General features: G+C 38.5%; 1 protein-coding gene across 1 annotated transcript in view; it reads right to left on the reverse strand.

Moving 5' to 3' along the window:
- Positions 1-22,337, reverse strand: part of PHACTR3 (phosphatase and actin regulator 3) — a 67,554-nt gene extending 45,217 nt beyond the window's left edge. Inside the window, exon 1 of the mRNA XM_042884744.1 lies at positions 22,324-22,337. The gene's annotated coding sequence lies outside the window, so the exon portion shown is untranslated. The remainder of the gene's footprint in view (positions 1-22,323) is intronic.
- Positions 22,338-24,724: the final 2,387 nt, after the last annotated feature.

The following is a 24,724-nucleotide window of genomic DNA, read 5'->3' on the forward strand; positions in this document are numbered from 1 at the left end:
TTAGGTGCGTGGAGAGGAAGATGTGCTAAATTTGTACACCCTATGCCTTATTCCATCTCTTTCCTGACTTTGATTCAGCAAGGGAATGGTGTTCCTCTCTGTCCCAAGGGCTGTGTAACTCTGCATTACAGCCTTTTGAAACATGGAGAGCTGGGTACTCCCAAGAGCTTTAGCAGTAGAAATTTAACACATATGCAAATTGGGCCCACACAGGCTCCAGTTAATCAAACAAATGTAATGTTCATTTAGAAAAATTTAGACCTTTATGAAGAGCTAAAGAGAGTGTGAGAAAGCTCAGTCCTGCCTGAAAACCCAGCTGCCAGCTGCTCTCAGGCCACAGGATATTGCTGTCTTCTACATGAATTCTCTTCACAAAAGCTAACACAGAACACACCGACTTCTATGAGCTAATGCTTTTATATAAGAATAGTTTGATATATGCTACGTAAATAAAATCTTGAAGCTATTGTGCAAATTTATTCCTTGAGGAAGTTAAAGGGAAATTTCTTTCCCTTTCGTCCTGCCAAGCCACAGGAATTCACACATAACATTTTGGCTGGAAAAGCAATTTAAGTATTTTTAATATTTTGTCTTGAAAATGCACTCAAGATTTTGCTGTGTGAAATGATGTACACTGACTGTTCATAGTTGAGTGCTGGCCCATACCATGAAACAAAGTAGCACAGGTCCATAAATGGGGTTATTGATGGCTTCATTAAGATTTGTATTTGAGCACCAGTATAGTGGTTGTTGAATGAGAAGCTGCCATCAGTCATCAGATGTGGTACATAAAGAAAAACTGAATGACAGTTTGTTGTTCAGTAATAACATACGATCTAAATAAGCAACGTGGAGCTATGAACATATGCACATTTCCAAGAAATTTCTCTCTGAAAAAACATTTATTGCAAATTGCTTTATGACTACAAGATAAAAACTATACAGCATCATCTAGGTTTTGTTTTTAAGTTAACGGAGTGAACGTGTTTAAATCACAGTATGGAGGTGGGGATTTCCAAGTAAACAGGAAACAATTTCTGGAAGATTATTAAACCCAGCAGGGGAATGAACACATTCCTCCTCTTCCATTTAATTTTGAAAATACTGGTAATAGAGATGAATCATTCAGTGGAGAAAAATTGAAAACTTGGCCATGGACACTATCAGAACAAAGAAGAGGTTGTAGAAATATTTTTGCCCCTCTCACTGAATGTGTCCTGTGGATTCTCCTTCTATGTAAATTTCTTTTGTCTCATTCACATAACATAGAGTTTATCTTGGGGTTTTAATTTATAATAGATCTGGAAGGTACATATAAACATTTGTTTGTTTTTGAAAGAATGATGTCCAAGATGACAGTTATGGTTTAGTTTGGAGGTCAATTTTAAGAAGCTGAAAACAGAAACTAGCACTGAGCCTAGCACAGAGGGAGGCCAGTAGCCTACAGACCACAGCTAGAGTGCCAAAAGTTATCACACTTATTTCTAATTGCACATTCAAAATTGAGAAGTGTCACGGAAAAAGCTTTGAAGAAATAGAGTTGCTCTTCATTACAGAGATGGCAGTGAGAATGGAAAATGACAGAGTAGATCTGCTATTAATTTGCTATTATGATTACTTTAAGGCTGTAATAGAAGCCTCAGAAAAAAAACATTTGGCCATTGCTTGTGACATCCCTTGAGTGGGAATGGAACTGTTCACAAAATTAGCTCATCTCAGAAGAGCTGTAGATCAGACTAAACCTGATCCTTGTCTTCTGCAGTGGAGCAGGACAGCCTGAGCTCAGCCATCCCTGTCTGTGCTTGTGAGGCTGCAGTGCTTCATGAACATCTCCTGTCATCACATGAATTTCTCGAGCATGTGAGTGAAGATTAAATGAAAAGCTCATGTAAAGCAGTACTTTGGCAAGTTGCTGCTTCTACTGCATTTCATTCAGATGTAGATGCCTGCAAAGTGATTTAGGCATTATCCACGTGTTTTATTGAACACTGGCAGCATGAGATCACTTCATCATTTTTGCCAGATAGCAGGGGATTTAATCAGAACCAGGAAATCATTCAAACCCAAAGCCGTACGTCTATAGCAGTGTTTATTATCCCAGATATTTCCCTAAGAAAGAGAATGGGGAGATATTGCAAAGGCACTAAGCATTCCCTAAATGCTCTGCCACCTCAGTGCTCCCGTCGTTTTCATCAGCCCTGTAAATGTTTTTTTTCCATCCCCTCCTGCCCTTCTGGGACTGGAAATGTGACTATTTATGCTTTAGACTTGTTATAAATGAAATACAGATAAAAACCAAACATTCCAGTGGAGATTTTCGTGTTTTGTTGTTGTTGTTTTGTTTTTCTTAGCTTATTAAAGCTTTCTCATACAATGAGAACAGTTCTTAAGCAAATGGTTTCATCACCTTGTACATTTGCACCATATGCAGTTCCTTCAGTGTACATTTGGAAAAATAGATGAAGGCATAGCAAGTCAGATGTCCTGAAGTCATAAATAACAAGGAAGTGGTCTCACTAGCACTAAGAATCACAAGAAAGTCCTTGGAGTTTCTCATTTCCAGTTAGTTCATTTCTTTGTGCATGTAGGTTGGCTTCTTGTGAAACAAGAAGTTGACAGCACAAAAAGCAGTTCCCACGTACAGCAATGAATGCTGAAGGTGCAGGCGCATCTAAATATCAGCCAGCTCCCACAGCCAACAAGCTGCCAAGACTTGCCAACCCTCCAACCACTCTGTGAAGTATTCAGCACATTTTTTAAACTGCAGTCAGTATTTTAATTATGCTATGTTCTGTGGAATAATGTGGTTATTCCTTCCAGAGCCTGATAGCCTGGGGCCAGGCCATGCAATTACATGGAGGATGTCTGAGAAATATAAACAGCCAAGAATCAAATCAGGGCTCTCTGAATCAGCAGTGTAAATGAGCAACAGCTTAACTTGATGTGCAATGTAGGATGAGGGGCACTTGTTGTACAAGGCTGAGTGAGCATGAGTTTAACCCACACTCAGTCCACATCAGCCCAACTCTACCCAGCACAGGGAGGCTAGGCTCTGCTTGGCTGTTTCTGCTGTGACAGACCAGCTGGCTGCAGCAGTTTGCTCTGACTGGAACTTGTTGGCTTTTTCTATTGAAATTGGTTGAAGTCCCTGCTGTATCCTGTTGAGGGCAAAGGTTTCTGTGCCAGAGATCCACATCCAAAGCTCCTCATGTATCATACACTTTTCATCTGCTTTGTGTGTATCAAAGGGATGGAGATGAATGTGGCTGTGCTGTGTGCTCCTACTGATGTTGAGTCCAACTTATTGTTGTTTTTGTGGGTTTTTTTTTTCTATGATAATCCAAAGATACAGTAGAATTATGCCTGATTACAGCAACTGCAGGCTGATGCGTGGCAGTTGGGCACACCAGGAATGCAGAGCTGAGGTATTCTGAAGGTACTGACCTTGCCATGGAGAAGTGCTGTGAGACTCTTGGGAAATCTTCTTGTGAATGCACAAACTGCACCAAGAAGTTTATGGGAAAGTGAAGGATGATAAATTTTAATATGCTGGGAATTTGGTAACTTCAGTTTGCAGCAAGTTGTGCTTTTCTAAATCCTCTATGTATACTTTTAGGAGAAGGGCTTCTCAAAAATCTGCAACCTGCAGGCAGTTTAAAAATAACACAGCAGACAAGAGCTGCAGGCAAATTTGTAAAGCAGGCGTGCTATGTTTTCTGATGAATTGGTTTGTAATGCAGCTCTCCATGTTTGTCCCTTTGTTGTTACTGCATCCATCTTTGCAACCCAGATAGAGAGTTAAAAAAAGGAAAAAGAGGTTCCCTTTGGTCCTCTCCAGAGGGCAGGGACAGTGAGTGGAATAAAAATTACCTCTTAGCTTTGGGGATAGATGTTTCTTTACCACTGTTAACTTCAGTGCTGCCTAGAATTACTGTCTGCTTCTAGAAACGATGCAAAGGAGAATGCCACAGGGAAAGTCAAGCTTTTAAAGGACTCGTGTCTACTTCTGGTCAGTCCTGAATTGTGCAACCCAGACACCAGAGATCTTAGCCAAGAAACAGCAATTCTCTATGAAGGACACTCTATACAGAAGCTACTTTATATCTACTGAGAGAAGCCTGCGAGAAGGCAGAAAGTTTGTCTTGGTTTTAAAGTAAAATGCCGAGCTTTGGGAGAACAAGCAGCAGGAAGACCCCCTTTTCCTTAGTTCAGCAACCTAAATGCAGACAGAACTGAGCATGATGACTGGGACTACAAGACAGGGGTAAATTGTTTGTCTGGAGCCTTTGGACACTTGTTATGTTCCAGAGAAGCAGAACTCTTACTGAAGAGCTTTTTTATTGCAGTGCTTACGTGTTTCCTGTGATGGAGCTCTTCCTTGTTCTGAAAATGTTTTCTGTCACCCGTGTTTCTGCAGACATGCTTTCTTTCTTAACTCTCTTTGAAAGAAAACTGCAGTGGAATGTTCCAGTTTGAAAGTTTCTATTTCAGTTTTTTGAACATACAGTGTTTTGATTTTCCAATTTGTAATGACTACTAGGAATGAAAATTAGTAATGAGGAAAAAAAGAAGCTTTTTTATAAACCAGAAGCGTATTTAATTCTTGCAGGATTTCACTTGTATTTGGATCTGTGAATGTTTTGGTTATTTTGGAAAAATTTACACTAAATATTTTGTGAAATGAAAAGCCCTGTTCCTGACAGTTTAGTTATTTAGGAAAGACAAGGTACCTATAGTACATTATTAAATGCAATCATAAACTAATTTGGAATACACAACTGCTGACATGAAATAGATTGCTTCTCTGATGCATCGTATCTGTTACACCAGAAAAATATTAAAGATGGTAGGGAAAATTACAGGACTGAGGTGCAAGTTCAAGCATCAGCCCAGACAGATGTTTGGTTTTTGTATCTACTGTAAAGATACAGATGGATACTGGGCCAGGTTCAGCCACGTGATAACTATCAGTCATTGAGTTACCTTTGGGGAAATCAGACATATTGAATTGGTGCAGACTTCAGACCAATGGAGATACAAAATGTCAGAGTGAAAATGCAAAGAAAAATGGCAGAAGGACAAAAGGGGAATGGAGTCTTTTACAGGTGCCAAACCCCAAACAGATCTGAGCATTCCAACGAGCACAGGATTCTGTTGGGCTATATCATCTTTCTTTTAGCCAGCTGCTGTTGAATTCTGATCAGGTTTTTACACTTCCCCCCACTAAAATGCAAATTATTGTGCTTTCCTTTCTATTCCATCCTGTCTCCAGAGCCTGAGTTCCATTTTCACTTGAAACTGAAATGTTTGCCATGCATCCTTGTTCTGTGATTTCCACTGTTCTTCAGTACGTTAAATTATGATTTAACATCTTTCTTTAATTGAAGAAGAAAAATTAAAGAAACAAAATATAATTTGTGGGCAGTAAGAGAGTACTGTGCTTGCCAAGGAAGTTTATTTCCATTCTATCTTGCTGCACCTCCCTTCAGTGATTTCAAAATCAAATGAAATTTCAGAACCATGCTGAGAGGAATGGGAAAAGAGATTATGCTTATGAAAGGAAAGAGAACAGGGAAGTGGCAACTCCAGCTAAATCTCTTAGATAAAAATAGACTTTATATGCTTGACATTTTTTATTTCTTCCCTAAGACATTTTTTCAGGAAGTTGACGTATCACCTAACAGCGTGACTGCTGTATGAACCAAGGTGTAAAGAAATTAATCAGGACTTTTTCATGCTTTTGGATCATTGTGTCAAATCCCAGTAGCACTTCTCATTATTTACAATGCACACTGTGATATTAGCAGTTCATTAACAAAATAAGTTTTTCAGTTTTTTGCATAAAGGAACCCACAACTTGCTTTACCTGGATAAGAAAGAACTGAATAACGGTAAGAAAATGACACTAATGAAGGATTGCTGTATAATTAGTTAACTCAGCTACCTGATCCTATACAGTACCTTCTTTTGAGAGGAGAAACTTGACATTTGCACACTTTGCACCACCCAGTTCACAGTTCACCACATCAGACCAATATCTCCAGAGAAAAACCCATTCATATGAAGTCATATAGCTCTATCTCTACAGAAGGCCAAGTGCACTGAACCTTGTCTCCTCCCTCCCACGTCTACAAAGGGTTTTGTACCACAGATGCTAGAAATTCCCAGGGCTGCATGGTTTCCCCAAGCCTCTGGGAGGTGCTCTTCTGCAGTGCAGCAAGAGATTAAGCCCCAGAAGTACAGAAATTACTAGAATTAGGTTTTGCCCTGGACTCATCATAGTAAAGATTTTGTCTGGGCTGCAGCATCAGCGTCACATCATTTGCATATGTTTAACTAGCTGTAGCCTGCCTATAAGCTTGTTGAAATGATGTTTTTAATAGCTTCTGAGACTGTAGGCTGAAACACACCCTTTGCTCTCTCTCAAGGGGCCCCTTCCAATTCACTTCACTGCTGCTTATCCCTGATAGAAGTTATGTCTAGAGGGAGATGTAACACTCAGGCAAGTCATTGGTATAATAGCACTGTACTTGCTAAAATGCAGCAATGTGTTGCTTTTTTTCTGGGATTCCTGCCCCAGAGTGCCTTCTGTCTGTGGGAGACCATTCCTAGAGATTTGGAAGCAGAAATACTTAGGCAACTAAAGCGTGACATAACACAGAGCAGCTACAGAGGAAAGTAAGATAGAAAACAGATATAAAATGGAGTTCAACTTTTGTTTAAAGGTTATGCATCCAATTTGGCTCCTTGTAAAACTGTTACAAAACTGCCAACAGTTTCTACATTTGTTTGATGTGTACATTGTGATGAAATCCTTCTTAGGAGGTCGTATCACCTGAATGAATGGCTAAATACATTCCTGAAACAGCTTGGTCTCCTGCACATAACATGCTGTAAACATGAGACAGAGGTGTGGGAAATTCTTTGAGGGGACCCATTGTTTTTAAGATCCAGTTGTTCTGTTACCTACCAGTATTTTCCAAAGAGGCAAATAATACAAAGTAAACCAAAAAAAATGAGGCACCACAAACCTTTCATTCATGGTGTCATCAAAAAGACACACAAATATACACAGGAGCAGAGGGTCGGGCAATACAAAGTGCCACCCAGCAGTGGGTCACTGAATCTCTCATGTGCTAAATCTTGTGTTACGTTTAACACCGCCTGTTCCTTCCTGTTGCATTATCCTGTGGTTCAGATAAGGAAATGAAAGCACTGGGATGATGAAACTGCAACATGCTGAACAAAGATATCTTAGTATCTTTGGAAAGTACTGAGTTCCTGGGACATCCACGCTCCAAAAATTGCAATAGATGGACACAGGACAACAATCTTTAAAATAGTAGCAGAGCAATATGCTTACTAAAATTTGTGTGTGTGTGTGCGCTCAAAGGCCAAGGGAAATAATTGCTTATCATATTTACTGCAGTAATTATCACTATCTGACTAAGTCTGCAATCTATTCCTAAGGGGAGTAAGTGTCACTGTGTGGCTAAGGGCCACATCATCCTGCTCACCCTAAATCAGCCTGCAGATGAAACATGAGAGATTATAGTAACTCTGAGTTGCACGATATTTTCCTATAAATAAATTTGGCTGTGGTGTGGTCAAGGCAACTTAGTGGTAAGGACTGGCACGGTGGATGTGGATTATCTTAAATCTACTTTGGTAAGTCAAACCCTCTCTACCATGTTTCACATAGATATGGAATTTACAAAATCCTGTTCTGAATGTTTTGGGCCAACGAGCACACAATTACAACTCTATTTTGCTAGTTGGCTTTGCAAAAGAAAAAAAAATACCATTTTCAAGACTAAGAGTGACAGGAAGCTCTGTCACTCTTCTGTGCACAGACAGGTTCTGACCATTTTTATGGTAGCAGGTTTTAAATTCACTTTTTTTGTTTTTTGTTGTTTAAGATCAGCAGTCCCAGGCAGTTCTTTGGCCTCCTAACAGCTCTTGATTTTCCTTGGGGTCATGTTTCAGAGAAGGAATCGTGTGATGAATATTCTTCTGACGTTTGCCTTTCATCAGCAAGAATACTTGGACTATTTCCTCTTGTTTCCTTCCCTTGTTGTTTTGTATTGTTGTTGGCTTTTTTTTGGTTTTGTTGGTTTGGTTTGGTTTTTTGTATGTGAAAGATCTCTGAGAAAACTTCAATTTAAAACCACCATAGAAGATGGACTGAATTTTTATTTCTGCATGACTTTTTTATTTAACAGGTAATTAAGAGTTTTGTTCACTTCAACTATATCCAGGGTCTGCTTTTATAAGTATCACAAAGCCTAAGTATCATGGAAGGAAAAACAACATGCAATATTTTTACCCTGTCTGACCTACATTTATGTATTTTCCAGTTCTTCCAAGAGGAAGAGAAGTGAAATAAGTACTCCCTCTTCTCAGTTTCTTTTCAGCTTCCATATTTCAACTGTGTTCTCAGCTGCCTGCATGAGTCATGGAGAGCTGGAAACAGAGACAGCCCCCAGAATATTAAATCTGCTTCCTCCTGAGGAACCTTTGTGAGTGCTTTAGGGTATACCACTAAAAAGCTACAAAAATCTCTTGGAAGCTTCTTTGTGCCTGATACCTACATGGGAGCTGATAGAGGAAGTGCTAATATCTTAGCTCCAAAAACTGATTACTTATGAGTGTAATGAAAAGTAAGATATCTAAACATTTCCGTATCACTGCCTAGAAATGTGTTCCTTTGCTTCTTTGGTATTTGCAGAAGCTTGAGACTGCTGTTGACTCTGTAGATTGTTTTGTGTAATGATGGTATTGAATTTCACTCATCTAGGCACAATTTGGATTTGATCCTGTAATGTTCCAAGAAACTCAAACCCACAGGCTATGAGAACTAGAAGGGAGTTCAGTGCTTTGCTAGGCTGATCCATGCTATTCCAGGCTAACATGCATTATTGCTCACTCTGTCCTATACAGTGTAATTTATATCCAAACTAAATCTGCTTGGAGCTATCTATAGCATTGCATTTAGAAACAGCAGGGAAGGTTCAGGGCAGAAATCCATCCTACACTCTGAAATTCCTTAACTTCATGTAGAATAAGCCAGATCCCTCCTAGTTTGGCTTATGACTAGATTGAGCAGGCCATGTCAAGCCATGTCAAGGATTCTGTCCTGTAATAAAGAATGAAAGGTCATCTTACACAAGCAGAAGCCAAATTACATTGGCAGTTCAAAGACATTCATACAGAAAAAAGAGTAGTAAAAAAAAAAAGTGGTGAAATACACTTACAAAGGAAATTGGTATCAAATGTTACTGTCAGTACTGCTGCATTTATAGACGTGTATTGTTATGCCTTCCTGTTCCAGTTATGTTAGCTTGAATTTATCTTTCTCTAATACAGAACTTCAGTCCTAGCTGCCTGAACATAAGGTCAGTCACAGCTCGTCACACTGAAATTACATCTTCCTGTCACAGACTATTCCCTTTCTCCCTGGACTACCCTTCCTCTTCTTGGTGTCAATTCTACCTTTACACACAGCTCTGGGTTTTTTGCTATCTTTTCCCTGTTTGTATAGATCTGACTACTTATCTTGCATGCAGATTTCTCTTCCTGCCTGGTACAGTTTGCTGATCCTGTGGACAATAACAGTCTGACTTTAATCAAGGCTGTGCAGGAAGAACCTTTCTTCTCAGAGAAAGCTTTTAGACGTTACAACTATTCAGATTGGTTTACCACATTGGGTGATGAAGCAGAGCTAAAAATACCATATGTTCCTTTGACATTGCCCATTCATTACAATAAATAACTGAAACTTCTGTGACTGCAGAACAAAACATGTTTTATGTTTTTGCTTTTAAGTGAAGCTGTGTATAAAGCTCTTTGCCCCTCAGAATATCCTCTTAGTGTTTTACATAAGAGGATAACAAAGTTTATTTGGAAAAGGCAAGGGAAGCCTAAGGCTGTTTTCCTCTCATTTTATTAAATGAATGAGGAGGTATCGTAGCATGGAGAACACGGGCATGTAACTGATCAGATTTTCTCCTTTATGCCTTACAGTGAGGAAATGTGTTGAGGCTGCCCTTCAGAACATCACCTATTATTAGCAATTCACAGCACTGGATAAGCAGAAGTCCTTTCAATCATCTGCAAGTCTCCTATGCAGTCTGTGTAAGTCTGTTTCAACAACTGAGATGAGATTATCAAAGCATGAGAAAGAACTGACACAAAGGAACAGACTGTTTGAAGATGCTTATTTTAAGCATGTCACATAGTCTCATTCACTATTTTTGTTTTTTGAACTCAGAGAAGACAGAGAGATTTTTTTTTCCCCAAGTAATTAAAACTGAAGGTGCGCAGTCCTGCCTGCACAATGAACAAACTTACATTATCTTAAAAAGTGTTAAAAAAACCACCTCATTTAATTCTTCCTTTCAAGCGCTGAAATGATCTCCAAGTGCTATTAATAGAAAAGCCTTTCACTGTGGAAAATGTATTCTTCTATTTAAAGCTACTGGGGAAAAGCTTGAAAGAACAACAAATTATGGTTCTGACATCTGACTATCGGTGTAGCCTTCAGATGTAGAGTTCACATATATGGCTGTACAATAAATACATTTGTTTGGAAATAAGGCAGGATGATCACCAAGACATCCTTTCCACATGCAGTTGCTCACAGAGGACACAAACTTGCTAGAAGCCTGTTCAGCTTATCCCTCAGTGCTGAGGGAAGCCAACTGGTGGTTACTGGATTGGCAGCACTGGAAAACACAGATCTTTGTTGATGCAAAGAAACAGGCATGGCTGCTAAAGAAGCAGCATAAACTTCCTCACAGTCCAGTGAGCCTGACCTGGGTCTCAATGGCCCACGATTAGCAGAGCAGGTGTTGATCCGTTCTTATGATTTCTCTGCAGATGTATGATATCAGTAAGAGCTGTGAGGACATTTTATGTGGGCATGGGTCTAAGAATTCCTGTCACAGTAGATCAGCAAACAGAATACTTCCCCAGGAGTTTAAAGAGGACATTTCATATCCAATAGCTCATATCCTGCTTCCAGGCACCCGAGTCTTTAGATTCTGCTCCTTTGATATGTTTTGCTGCTCAGTGATTTTGTTCCCATGCTGACATCCCAGCCAGGTGCCGTTCTGAATATTTAGTCTGAGTTATGAGAGCTCCATGCCTCATACATTCCTGGTGCGATCACTCAGAGAGATCGTATTTGCAAAAACACATGGGTTTGTTACCAGAACATGTGATTCACAGCAAAACACCAAAACCAGAACAGAATGCTTAAGCTGAAAATAAAATTTCTTATTATTTCATTTTTTTTTTTTTTTAATAAGGAAATGGAAACAAGATATATGTAAAATGTACAGTGAGGGATTGTACTGGACACCAACACCTCTGAGTAATCCTGACAAGCCAGGGTGCTTATATATCACTACAACATTGGTTCAGCTATGAGCTCTAAAATGGAGAGCTAAGAAGCTCTGCCAAATAGTGGTGTACTGGATGGAAGGAAGGAGCTATGGATTTCCATAGTGCTGAACTGTACGCAACAGCTTAAGTTCCCTAAGAGCTTATCTTCCAGAACGTAGACAGTCTCTTAGAAGATAGGCACAAACCAGTAAGCTCTGGTTTGTAAAGTCTTGAGCTGATATCCAATAAACAGAGCTTCATGGCATTTAGGATCAGATCAAAACTATCATGGTCCCATTAATAAAATGTGCAGATGTAGTAGAATTGTGCCCAGGGAGGTGGTGGAGTCACCGACCCTGGAGGTGTTCAAGGAAAGGCTGGATGTTGTGTTGAGGGACATGGTTTAGTGGGAGCTACTGGGAATAGGCGAACGGTTGGACTGGATGATCTTTTAGGTCTTTTCCAACCTTGGTGATTCTATGATTCTATGAATTTCCTTCCATTATCTCCAATGTGTTCAAAAAATACTGATCAGTCAATTTTGTTCAATCCAGCTTTTTGCTGGGTTGGGTAGCATTTGTCAGTGCCACTCACATTTTATGCCATTTCAAGAATAGTCTGTCTTCCCACAGTTGGCAGCAAGCTGGCATGAAAGCACAGGGCTGGCACCACACTGTATCACAGCTCTGCCTGATTTGACAGAAGTATGATCATTTGCCCATGCTTGATCTGCATGAAACCTGTAATACTGGTCAAAACAGTCATGCTCAGATCTGGAGCTAACATTACATGCAATGAGAGATCCTGCCTGTGCCAAGAGGTGACATGAAACTAATGGAACGTCTCTGCCTGCCACCCTGGCACAGAGGTCTGGGTGGTGAGAAGCAAAATTAGACATCACATGATGGCTGTGGTCTCTACAGACCATCAACTCAACCTTCAGCAGCAACCACATGCTGCCTGAGCAGCAAGGAGATGTTTCCACAGGGCGTGAGCCTATGCAGTGCAGCAGCATCCAACCAGGCTACAGGGAGATGCAGAACAGCTCAGTTATCAGAGCTTTCCCTCATGTTTGCTTTTCTTGGTTTTGGCCTTGGGCTCTTTGCTTATGGGCTATGAATGCATATGTGCTCAGACCTCTCCAAATGTGGTAGATATTCTGTGTTGTATCTGTATCAATGTAGTTATCTATACAGTGTGTGTGTATAAATGCAGTGTTACACATTATATTACACAAACACTGTTATAACTAAAAATTCTGTAAAAATCAGGGAACCTGCTTGGAACATGGATTTGGTTATAAAATAACTACCTTTCATCTAGGTCAGAGTGAGAGAGTGTTTGGAGCTTGATTTTTAAGATAGCATGCTTATTATCATAGACCTAAATTCAACATAGCCTTTTACCAGGGCATGCTGTTCTAACCCATTATCAATACTACACCAAACTCATCCTAGCTGCACGTGTGATGAGTTTCAAGTAACACAAAGATAAAGCACAAATTAAAACTTAAATTTTGGCATCTACTGCAATGCTTTCCTGAATATTCATATTTATAATGCTAGAGTGCCTGAATGCACAGTAAAACAATTGTAAACAGAGTTGAACTGCAATTCCCATTAAGGGGTTCTTCAGTTCTTCTCACTTCTGGTATTTTCTCACTTTGGTTTTTTTTTCCCTGTTATTTTTGTTTTCTTTTTTTTTCTTTCTTTCTTTCTTTCTCTTTTCTTTTAATCCTGCAGTTCGCAGAAGGGCAAGGGGAGAAGAGCAGTACTTCATAGCATTTAGTCAGCATTACAAGTGAAAAGCTTTAACATTTGAGCATTTCTCAAGCCAGCACTGGCCAAGCCAGCTGAAAGAAACCAAATGTTCCTGTTTCAAATTGCAGACTCTTCTTATTTGTGAAAATGTTCCAGGGTGCTTGTCTAAAGGCAAGTTTAACTTATGTTTTGACTACTTAAAAGAAAAAAAACAACCTTTTTCACCCACTCTGCACTTCAGAATATAACTTCTGGTAAATAACGTTTACTGTGGCAAACACAAAGCCACTTGAAGCATACAAAGCTCAGGAAAGTGGTCCTCAGCATTTTGCTCTACAAATTAACCTGGATACTTTCTGGTGATTAAATGACACACACACACACACTCACAAAAAAAAAACCACCAACAACAAAACAAACAAAGAAACAAAAACCATCACCCTATGCCATAGCTTAATGTCACGTTAGTATCATGTTTACTACTTGTTGTGTAACTTTAACAGTGCCATCTTACATAATATATTTTGTAAGTTCCAAGTGCTCCACAAGGAGAAAAACCAAAACACAGCATACAGTATGACCTGACTCAGGTCAAGCCAGTGTTTGAAAGGGAACCTTTTCTGAGTATTGGCCCAGCACTGCATTGAGCTTGTTCAGCTCAATGCTCAGCTGAGGGAATTCTAACTGCAGCCACAGGCCCAGGAAGTTCCTGAGCTGCCTACTGATGTGTTTCATGTTGTGATAAACACAAAAAAAATTTAGAAGCTGCCAGACCAACACTGTCTGGAGTGAGTGCAAGCTGATGGTTCACAAATGGGTAATGGATCTTACAAACAGACCTGCAAGTGCATGCAGAATGACTGCCCTGCCACAGAAAAATATTTTTAATGATTGCGGTGTGCAGCTGTATGTGAAGTATGTGCATATTCAGACCTGACTTGATATATAGTTGCCACAGCAGTATGTATGAATCATATGATGGCTGTATTCTTGGCCAGTTTTGACTATATACGTGTAACCACTCAGTTACACAAGCAAAACCAAGGACTGCCAATGTACATCTTTTAACAGACTCAATCATCTCTCTGACATTGTGGCCTTAGATTCAATGCAAACAGAAGGACAACTTCACAGTTCTTGCAATTTGCAGAATGAGACCCATACAAGCATAATTTCTTGTCATGATTTCTCTCAAAATAGATTAATCTTTGTAGAAAATAAGAGCAGAGGCTAATGAGGGTTAAGGCACAGATGGAATGGCACTACTAATTACTTCATACAAACATACAGTGAAGGAATACTTTCTAGTATGATATTTAACAAAATCAATACCTATTAGCACGTGCAGCTACAGGAGAATTTATGGTGAAGTCAAATATGATGCTGCCTGGCTGCAGTAAAAAGACATGACACATGATCCATTTCATCTTACCTCCTTCCATTTAATCCCACTTTTAATGAGCAGAAACACAAAAAGTAAACAGTTCCTCTCTCCTCTACAATAATAATAATTTTCTTTCCACACTGTTTACTTTGAATAACCAGAATTCATATTTAGAACCCTGTTCAATATTTCATTCGAAGAACTTCACAGGCGTCATCCAAATGCTATTTTTGAAGCTACAGCAATGCTCATTTGTGTACTGATAAGGAATGCAAATTTCCTGGGATTTTCTTAGAAAGGCTCTATCAGCAGAGGGGGAACAGTCCTTCTTTCTCAGCTGAGAGAAAAGCCACAACTACACAGCCCCAAGTACAGCTGCACTGTGGATAATTCATATACTAGTCCCTCAATTCCAGATGATTCCTAAAATCTAATTTTTTTTTCAGGGATTTGTTGCCTTCTACTATGAATTCTACAGAATAAAGAGCAATTTCTGAAATGCCTTCTCAGAACTGCCAGCATAGTAAAATATCAGTTATCCACACAGCTCTAAGATTCTCTGGATTTGCAGGCTGCTGTATTTTCTGTCTCATTTTATTCATTATTTGTTTTCACACTGCTAATCTCTCTGGAATATAGCATTCATCTCCTTCCAGATGATTGTTAAATGCTGTATTAAAAAGCAATTATCACCTATCTTCCATTTTACCCTGAAAGGAATGACAAAAATTGAAAAAAGTTGCTGTTATCTCTGGTATATAAAGGCATATGAGATCCTGCTGTTTTTCTTCACTTTCTGCAGCTGTTTATTGCTGACTTCCAATGGCAGAGCAGGTGTAACATTGCATTTGCAATCGATGAAGGGCACCATGTCACACGAATAGACCCAGTCCTATTTCTTTGGCACTTAAAATAAAAGACTTATGGCTTGCTGACAAAGGGAGAGAAAGGGTCTGTACTACCATTGCCAGGTGTATGAATTCTAATAGTGACTTGAAAATTACATTCCATCCCCTCCCCAGCCTTTTTTTCTTTTTTTTTTTTTCCCAGTTGGAGAAGGACAAGAGAAAGAAATTCCAGATTTTGACCTTCTAAAGTGCCCATGGACTGAATTTTCAAGGGTTGCTCTTTGAAAATGAACATCACTTGTATTCTTAAAGTTCTTAACGCTTCTGTTAGTTGAGTATGTTTTTCTTCATGTTCTAAAGCTCTGAGATAAGTACTAATAAGGTAGTATGGTGCTTGATCACAACTTTATCATCTTGAAATACACTGAGACCTACTTTTAGAGAAAAAATTAATGCTGCAAAACTAACATTATAGTATGATGAAGTCATTTTCTGCAAGTGACAGAGCTTATTTCTTCTTGAAGACATTCATATTAATAGATTTTTGAAATAGACAATGGAAATTAATTAATTTTCTGGCCCACATGGTTATATTCAGAAGAGCTTGGTAAAGTGAGTCATAAAGGCTCAAGAATCCATGGTTTAATTTAAGTTACATGACTTCTAAGAACATCTTAATATTTTCTAGTGAGGGAGGTGAACTTTCTGAAGAAAGAATTAAAGAACAAGGAAGAATGGAGGAGTAAAGAGGGAGCACAAAATCTAGAGAAAGCTGGCACAGGCGGTCCCAAGGGAAGGTGGGATGACAGTGACCCATGGTTTATGTTCAAATTTTACATTTGGTTTAGGGCAATACTTGATGTCAATGTAATAAGTAATGAGATTAACCAGAAGGTGAAGAGGGGGCTGGCTGTATTAAATATTTCAAGTAGCTACTGCATTACATACATGCAGCATTTTGCCCTTCTATCGCAGAGCAAGAGCTGGAGTTGAGTATTTGTTGTACAGCTAAGATGTCATGGGATATTTCAACAAATTGGTACTTTCATCAGGTCAAGTTTCTACCATTTCATTAGATTATTTTTGAAATTGACTGATTTTATATTGCAGGCCTATTTCTTCCCTGAAATGTATTCCTTTGTGTATGTGGAGCATGAAAAATTAATTCCATTAACAGGTATTTTTAACTAGGTCTCCAGAGTTCTGTGAGCTGCATTTTCCAGTATCTTTTTAATTTTGAATGTTCTAAATATAAAAAAAGGGAAAAAAAAAAAAAAAAAAAAGGAAGAAAGAAAAAGCTTTCTTTAAAAATTACTGCTTTCTTCTCTGTAATGGCAACAAGAGGGGACAAGGGTATTGAAAAGATCCTCATCACCATAATAAATTAAAAAACCACTTCACAGAAGTCATGAGGACTGAAGCTGCTATTAAGTATTTTTAGAGGTAGCTAGCAGCAGAGATGACCAAAATGAAGCTTTCTAGTCTAAAAATATTAGCAACTCTCTTCACACTTGTATTTTTAAACATCAGATAATCTGTTAAAATTGAAATGTCTTTGAAAGCAGCATAGTTGTGACATAATGTATGTAAATGATGATAGGTCACATTTTCAGTTGTTCAGTATGTGCAGGTTAAGTTCAGCTTTCTGGTACACAGGCTGCTCTTGTATCTTTGTGAAAACTATCTGTACTCAGTCTCTTCCTCTTGTCATCTTCTCTTTGTATACTTGCCTGATGATGCCTAATATTGCAGAGGTTTGCAAAAATTTTACATCAGTTATCCTGTGTCATCCAACAGGAGAGATCTATTTATGAACTCATATAGTTCTACTTACTGCATAATAGCAAGTTCATGTTTAATTAGATTTTTTTTTCCATTATCTGGCTTGCATGTAAAATTGTCATAATTGTGCCTATGGGCGAGTTTCACAGCTGTAAGTATATGCTGGACTGAGGCATCTGTTGGCAACGCTTCTCTGTAAATTTGAAATATAAGAGTGGGTACATTACAAACAGCTTTGACAGAAGAGCATCACAAGGAATTCCTCTGCTCAGGTCCTGTGAGCTGAGTAACACGGAGCAGGAGAATGCAAGAGAGAGCAAAGAGGTGCTCCCAGGAGCTGCTGGGGCAGGAGGCGCCCAGATCTCCTTTCTCAGTTACAGTGGGTTGCTGTGTTGCTTTCAGATGAAGTGCAGAGCCTGCCCTTGGGCTTTCAGTCAGCTAACCTTTATAGTTGTTGCATTACTAAAGAATTAACTTTTTTCTTTATTGAACACTGTTAAAATATCAGCATACAGTGCTTCATGTTGTTCCTTTGGCTTTTATTAAGCCAAGGCTCTGACAAAGTTCATCATCATACCAGCATATTCTGGTATATCCCAAGCGATAACTCATATTGCCCTGCCCAGATTGGGCCACCCTGTGACTCTTCCTTCTTCCTTTACACTCCCCTTACCTGTTCCTTAATTGTCTCTTACTGTCACTTCAAAGACACACTATTTATTTGGAAATGACATGTGGCAATACATTTCCTAAGCACTTACAAGAAAAAAGAACAACAATATTTCTAAGGCTGAAGTAACATGGTGAATCTATCAGGGAAAATGTTACTAAAGGGTGGCTCATAATTTTTTACCACATCCTTATCAGTAAAAGCTTTATTCTTCCAACCCATCCAGTGCTATCACCTCAGAATTCCCTAAGTTTTATAGTATTTGCATGTTCATGTGGGGTTGTGGTGTTTTTTTTCAGATAATTACCCACAGATTAGAAACAATTTACTTTTTTTGCCCCATTTCTTTTGAAATGAATCCTGAGCAGCACTCAAGACAAAAATTCAGACTGGTGTCTTCTCTTGCTGGTTCCAAGATGAGCTGTTTGGGGAACCAGCCATTTACTTTGTTGAAAATATCCTACCCCGATGCCTTGTCCTGAAAAGGCACTGACTGGGGCTACATGAGGAGAGCTGAAATCTTCTGTTATTGATACTCATCTGCAGTATACATTTCCTTAAAATATCAGCTCCTCGCATGTTCAAGAGCTTCTTTTCACTCAAAACTGACATTTCCACGGCAACATTTAAGTTTGTTTTATTCACTTGATGTATTTTTTTCCTGAGATGGTTATGCAAATATTAACAAACTCTGTAAACAAGAACAAGCTTGGGAGAGGGGTGGGGGAGACCTTATTGCTCTCTTCCAATATCTGAAAGGTGCTTACAGAGAGAGCAGGGCTGGTCTCTTCTCACTGGTGACAGGACAAGGGGAAATGGCCTCAAGTTGCACCAGGATAAGTTTAGTCTGGATATCAGGAAAAACTTCTTTACAGAAAGGGTTGTTAAGCAGTGGAATAGGCTCCCCAGGGAGGTGGTTGAGTCACCATCTCTGGATGTGTTTAAAAACAGTTTGGATGTGGTGCTCAGGGACATGATTGAGTGGAAGGCTGTTAGAGTTAGATGGTGTGGTTAGGTCGTGGTTGGACTCAGTGATCTTTAAGGTCTTTTTCAACCTGAGCGATTCTATGATTCTATGATTCTAAGCCACAAAGGAGAAACTCCTCCTTAACTCCGTCTATGAAGACCATTTGATACAAATGGCCATGTGTGTGGTATACTTTTTTCTACTCAGCATCTCTTGCAATAAGCCACTTGGGTATATTTGATGTGCTTTTATCTTAAGATATTAAACTTGCATGTGCTGCTATTCACCTCCAACGTCTTCATTCTTGTTTTAAATCTCTGTCATAAGATGATATTGTCTGATCCCTACTGATCAACGAAACAGCCCCTATTTGTATATGGCTCAGGCTTATCTCAAGTCATGAGCTCTGCAGAGATGCCAAGCAGAGACTATTTTTTTGCACCATTCATCTCAGAATTCAAAAATTATTGTTGCAAAAGTTGCAGGCAGCTTTTTTTGGAGCCTTTTGAGAACACAAAGATATAAACTATGGAGGAAAAAAAAAAGAAAAAAAAGGAAAAAAAAGAAAAGAAAAAAATGATTGAGAAATAAAATGATTTTTCAGAGTTTTAAAGAGCTGGATATGGAACAGATCCTTTCCTTATTCTGGTACTGCAACCACAAAACTGGTTTTCCTATCACAGAAAATGGTGTGTTTTCAAAAATAACTTTCCCAGGGCAGATTCATAACAAATGTTACAATTGTTACAGCTCTTATGGAGTCAGTTGTCCTATTACTGGTTTATACCAACTGAAGATCTGCCTCTTCAGCAATAGTTTCACAACTGATCTTGGCTTATCTCCTTGAAAAGTTACAAAATATACATCAAATGATGAGCATTCATAAGCATTTGAAATATTAGGAGGATTTCTGGTGTCATGGAAAGTTCCATAATTTTCAAAATTGCATGTTGTAGTTTCCAGTTGTTGGAAACAATGAGCGAATTTACCAGCTTACACTAGGAACTGTTGACTGTGTCAGATCAGTCATTCACCTAATTCAGTTACAACATTTGCACTATTCACTTTCTTTCCAGCTGCCTCAGTGAAAAGTGAGTGCAAAAAAGGATGGAAAATGATATTATACCACTGCAAAGTTACCTCTCACAGACATTGCTTTCAGAGATAAGAAACAGAAAAAGCAAACTGAAGCAATAAGGCAAACTGACCGCTACAAATCAAACAGCAATCTAACTTAGTTCACCACACGGGCCTTTGGGATTTTCATACCTTATGTGTTTAATCAGGTTTCTGATGATTTCTGTTCATTAAGGAAGACATTTTTATTTGCTCAGGTTAGTAGATTTCCTCCTCCAAACTGCTTTGCACCACCCTATTTCTATAACATCCCGTTAAGTGTTGAGGTCAAAGCCACAAAACATGAGATTGAAATATTGTATCTAGGCAAACTTAAATAAGATTTATCCCCAAGACCCACTGAAAATCTTACTAATACTTAAATGTGTGTAATTTCATTTCTTTTTTAGAGACTATGCTTAACCTGTGTTATTTCAGTGCTACACTTCACAACATTGCCTTAGAAATCATTCAGCGGGCAAAAATGAAGGACAAGGATTTGAGTGCAGGATGATGAACTATAGTGTGGGAATGGGAATAGATGGCTAGAGGCAGAGCAACTGGATTTGCCTTCAAAGCATGTGATAAAACTCTGCCCCAGACTGAAGATTTAAGAGAAAAAATACTGCTGATGAACAGTGATGTTGATCTGATGTTATGTGGCAGTTCTGGGGGGATGTTAAATATGGCCTTGGGTATATGGGTTCTCTCCCCTCTTCTTGCCAGACTGCACCTGGCACATAGGACTAAGTCACTTAAATAGAGTACTCCTTTTTAAACTAAAGTTGATGTACAGAAGCTCAGGTAGGTAAGAATCTACAACAGAATTTAGTAGACTCTATCCTCTAGGCATACAAAATGCTGCCTAATCTAATGTTCTGAAAAAAAATCATAGTAAATGCATCTCAAGTGAGGCAGACCAAACCCAGCTTTTCAACCTCTCTCTGATACTCTGCACACTCCTCAGCTATGTGAGGTGGACACACCAGCCCCAAACTATGCAGGGTTATTTTGGAGCAGGAACAGTAGTGATAAGCACTACAAAAAAAGCTTCTGAATATATTAAGACTTCTGCATTCTTGGATTGCTGGAGAAAAATGTGTGATCATGCAATTAAAGGCTGCATCTTAATTCATATGCACAAGGAAGCAAATGATGGTTGCATAGGAAACCTTGATTCTGGCATTTCCTAGACTTTTAATGCTTGCCTTTAAAATGTTAATAATGTGCCTTTAACACAGTGGATTTCTGGTATATAATATGTAATTATCTGAACCTATGTCTGTGATGCTTTCCCAGTATCTGGGCAACATTGTGTTTTTATCCTTTAAAAGAATCCCAAAGAATAGTCATTATTTAACAAAAATATCTTTGGCTTTCCTTATGCTTTGCTTTCATGTGGAAGCCACAAACAGATTTTCACATACCAGATGAATAATGTGTAGGAAGAGTGAGAAAGGAAGGGAATTGACTTTTTCTTTTTTCTTTTTTTCCTTTTTCCTGAAGTATGTGAATTTAATCTCACTACTTTATTTCAGACATAATGCACATCCAAATTTATAAAAAAAAGATCTGCTGAATGCTTCACTATGTTGTTTCATACACTACTGAAGCTCATGTTTTACAAAATACGTTTCTTCAACCGAATTTTCAATTGTGATATATATTCATTTCCAACTGAGATTGAATTGAAAATGAACATACATCAACGTCTTGGTGGTAGGCAATGTAAAAACATTCTGCATCTTCAAAATATCAAGCAAAATGCAATCATAGATACGCTGGGCAGCCGTTAGATAACCCGACCAGATTTAAATGTTTCACAGAAGTAAAACTTCTTAAGATGATGGATTTTTCAGAGAAACTTTTTCTCATCAGTGCCAGGAGGGCAGTGACTGGTTATCCCACACATCTGAACTAAAAAGCATTGTGACACTTGCAGTAAGATTCCCTGTCCATCCCTCTGCACCCCACCATCATGTAATGCACAGTTATGCAGATAATCTGCCAGCAGCATTGTGGCTTCCTAGGTTGGGGGAATACATTCATGATTAGTAAATGTATGATTATTTTTCAGAGAAGAAAGTATGTAAGAACAATTTCACTTTGTCAGCTAAAACCAATGGAATTACTACATTCGTAGCAATCAGAGACATAATGTATTCTTGACAATGTATCACAAGAAAATTTAATAGAAATCCTAATTTCTTCATATTAAAAAATAGATGCATGTCCTCAATCTATAATCTCAGAAATACTAACAAAATGCTCACAGCTCTAGTGCAGATGTCAACCCACCTCAGTAAAAATTCCAAGTAAATATGATAGATCAGTTTAATTAAATAAGACATCAGCAGCAGAAAACAAGCATTCATCCAGTTTTCCATTCACTTCTATGTTTTGCTACTTACCTCTGAGGGCTGCTGCTTGTTCAGAGCACATAGAATGCAGCAGCTCAGTCCAAGAGAAAAACCAGTTATTCCCTTTCACCCTCTGTTATGCCTTGAAACTCTTTCACTTCTTCTTTTTGAGACGCATAGAAATACAAGGATGGTCCTTCGGGGCTCTATCCAGGTCTGTTTACATTATGTAAAACAGATGAATACATTTCCTATTTTAACCATGAAAATCATGCCTTCACTGACAGGCGCCTGGATCATTAATAGTATGCTGTGTGCAACTGTGAAAACCCACGTAATGCTCAGAAATGGTCTCAGTTTTCTAAATGAAGAGCCAGATTAAAATCCGCAAACCAACTTGGCTTTGTTGCAGAAGTTTTTCTCTACTGTAGAAGAAGCTGGAAGTCACTGTTGGTTAGCAGAAGGATTTCACTGGAAATGCTGGAGGAAACCTCTAGACTCAGGTTAGCACCAGAACCAAAGACGTGGAGTGTTATGGCCTCAGTCAGCTCCCACACCAAACCTGTGATTCTTTCCTCCCAAAGCAATTTTGTCATACAGCAATGTCAGCAAACTGCTTCAGCAGTTTTTGAAAAGATTCCAACTCAAATTACAGTACCAAAAGCCTGCTCTGGGCTTTACCCTTATTATTTTTTCCTAGAATATTTAAATTTCCTATTATTCCCCACCCGGTCTTAAGCACACTTTCCAGAACACAGGAAAATAGTCTTTCTTTCCTGCAGTCCTAAATGCTTTCATTAGGGAGACTTAACACTGAAATGTTTTGGAAAAACAGATGCTCTAGATTTAAAAGAAGCAAGAGACGACTCTCAGTGAACAGCTGCATTGCTCTCAGCTACAAGCAAGCTGTATATCAGAACAGTTTTGTATGTTACTTTGTCGCTGGGAACATATTATTACCATCTAAATTTAAAGACAGTGGCTTTCTTACATGAAAGCAAATGCAGACATAAAACCACAGTGACTGTTCTGTTCAAGTATTCCATGCCAATGACGCAGAAAATAATACCAAAGTGAAAAACAGTTCTTGTTTTAGGTGGGCTGTGCTTGCAATATGCCTGGCCAAAAACACAGGTATAGGAATTCTTGCACATTTTCAAATCAGTATTCACAGTGGTCTGTTAAAGTCTCACTCTGCAGCTGCTTCAGCTCTTTGTTGACTTTTCAGAAGTATCCTGTCCTTACCAACAGGCTCTACTATATTACACATTAACGGGTTGACGGACATTAAACCCATGTTCCAAAATAATCATTTTTCAGTTCTAAAGGAAAACACTCCTAAAATAAATGAACAGTAACTACTTCAGTAGATTTTATGTCAAGTAATTCCAGTGTTTGGGCAGACAAGACCACCAATGAGCACTGAGTATACCGATTGCTCTTAAGACAGCTAGTAAATTTCCTAAATCCTGGGAGAAAATCTAAACTAGTTTTCAAAAATTGTCTTAGAAATTTCAAATAAAACAGTCCTTTTTGTCCATGAAATGTAAATTGACTTTTGTTTATCTCTTTTGGAGTCTTCCTACACATGTGATACAGTACAACTGCTACATTTATTTTCCATGATCATTTAAGCAGTCAGTAAATGAATAATCCATTGCAATTCACATAAATTACATGTTTTGGTAAAAGTGCACTAATTGTGTGGATAATAATTGTGTGGATAATGTAAGATTGATTTATTTTAATTAAACGAATACATGTAAAACAGAGACATCAATGGACAGCCCCTTATTGTCTAAGAGATATTTTAAGGAAAAAGTTGAACAAAGTGTTGTTAACATCACTGCGAATCTTGTGATTACTATCAAATGCATAACTTAGGTCAACATTTTTGCATATGTATATACAATAAATATGCATACATGTTCTGTATAAGGATTTCTTTAAATTTTCTTAGCATAATTTTTGTATTTCAGAAGTATTAATTCTAATTCTCTCCATCCTGCATAGAAATAGGGGATGTCTACTTGTAGATAAGTCTGTGTTTCCTGATGATTTTTATGTAGCTAAATCTGTAATGTAAGATTAAATATCTTAGAGAAGGAATTGCAATGACAAGATGAAAAAAACTCCCATTTTTTCCCCCCTTATTTAGTAGAAATATGCTAGTGAGCATTATTCTGACTATCAATCAGTATCTGGCCATTAATCTCATTGTTATTCAGTAAGTACTCCCTGTTATAATTTCTCAGGCATGTGCTGCAAGTCTAATGATTTTTCTGTGCTGTATCATAAGGGAAAGAAGGACGTTGAGTTGTCTTCCAAGTCTCTTCACCTCGTTGCTGGCAAGACTAGCCTTTCCCTGTATGATTCCTGAATATAAAGTTGGGTGGATAAATAAGGCTGTGATCAAAATACTGGATAGCTGGGTAGAGAAAACTTACAGTAG

This window comes from Lagopus leucura, unplaced genomic scaffold (genome assembly GCF_019238085.1).
Source record: "Lagopus leucura isolate 7727_CA_CO unplaced genomic scaffold, USGS_WTPT01 Super-Scaffold_100045, whole genome shotgun sequence".
NCBI lineage: Eukaryota > Metazoa > Chordata > Aves > Galliformes > Phasianidae > Lagopus > Lagopus leucura.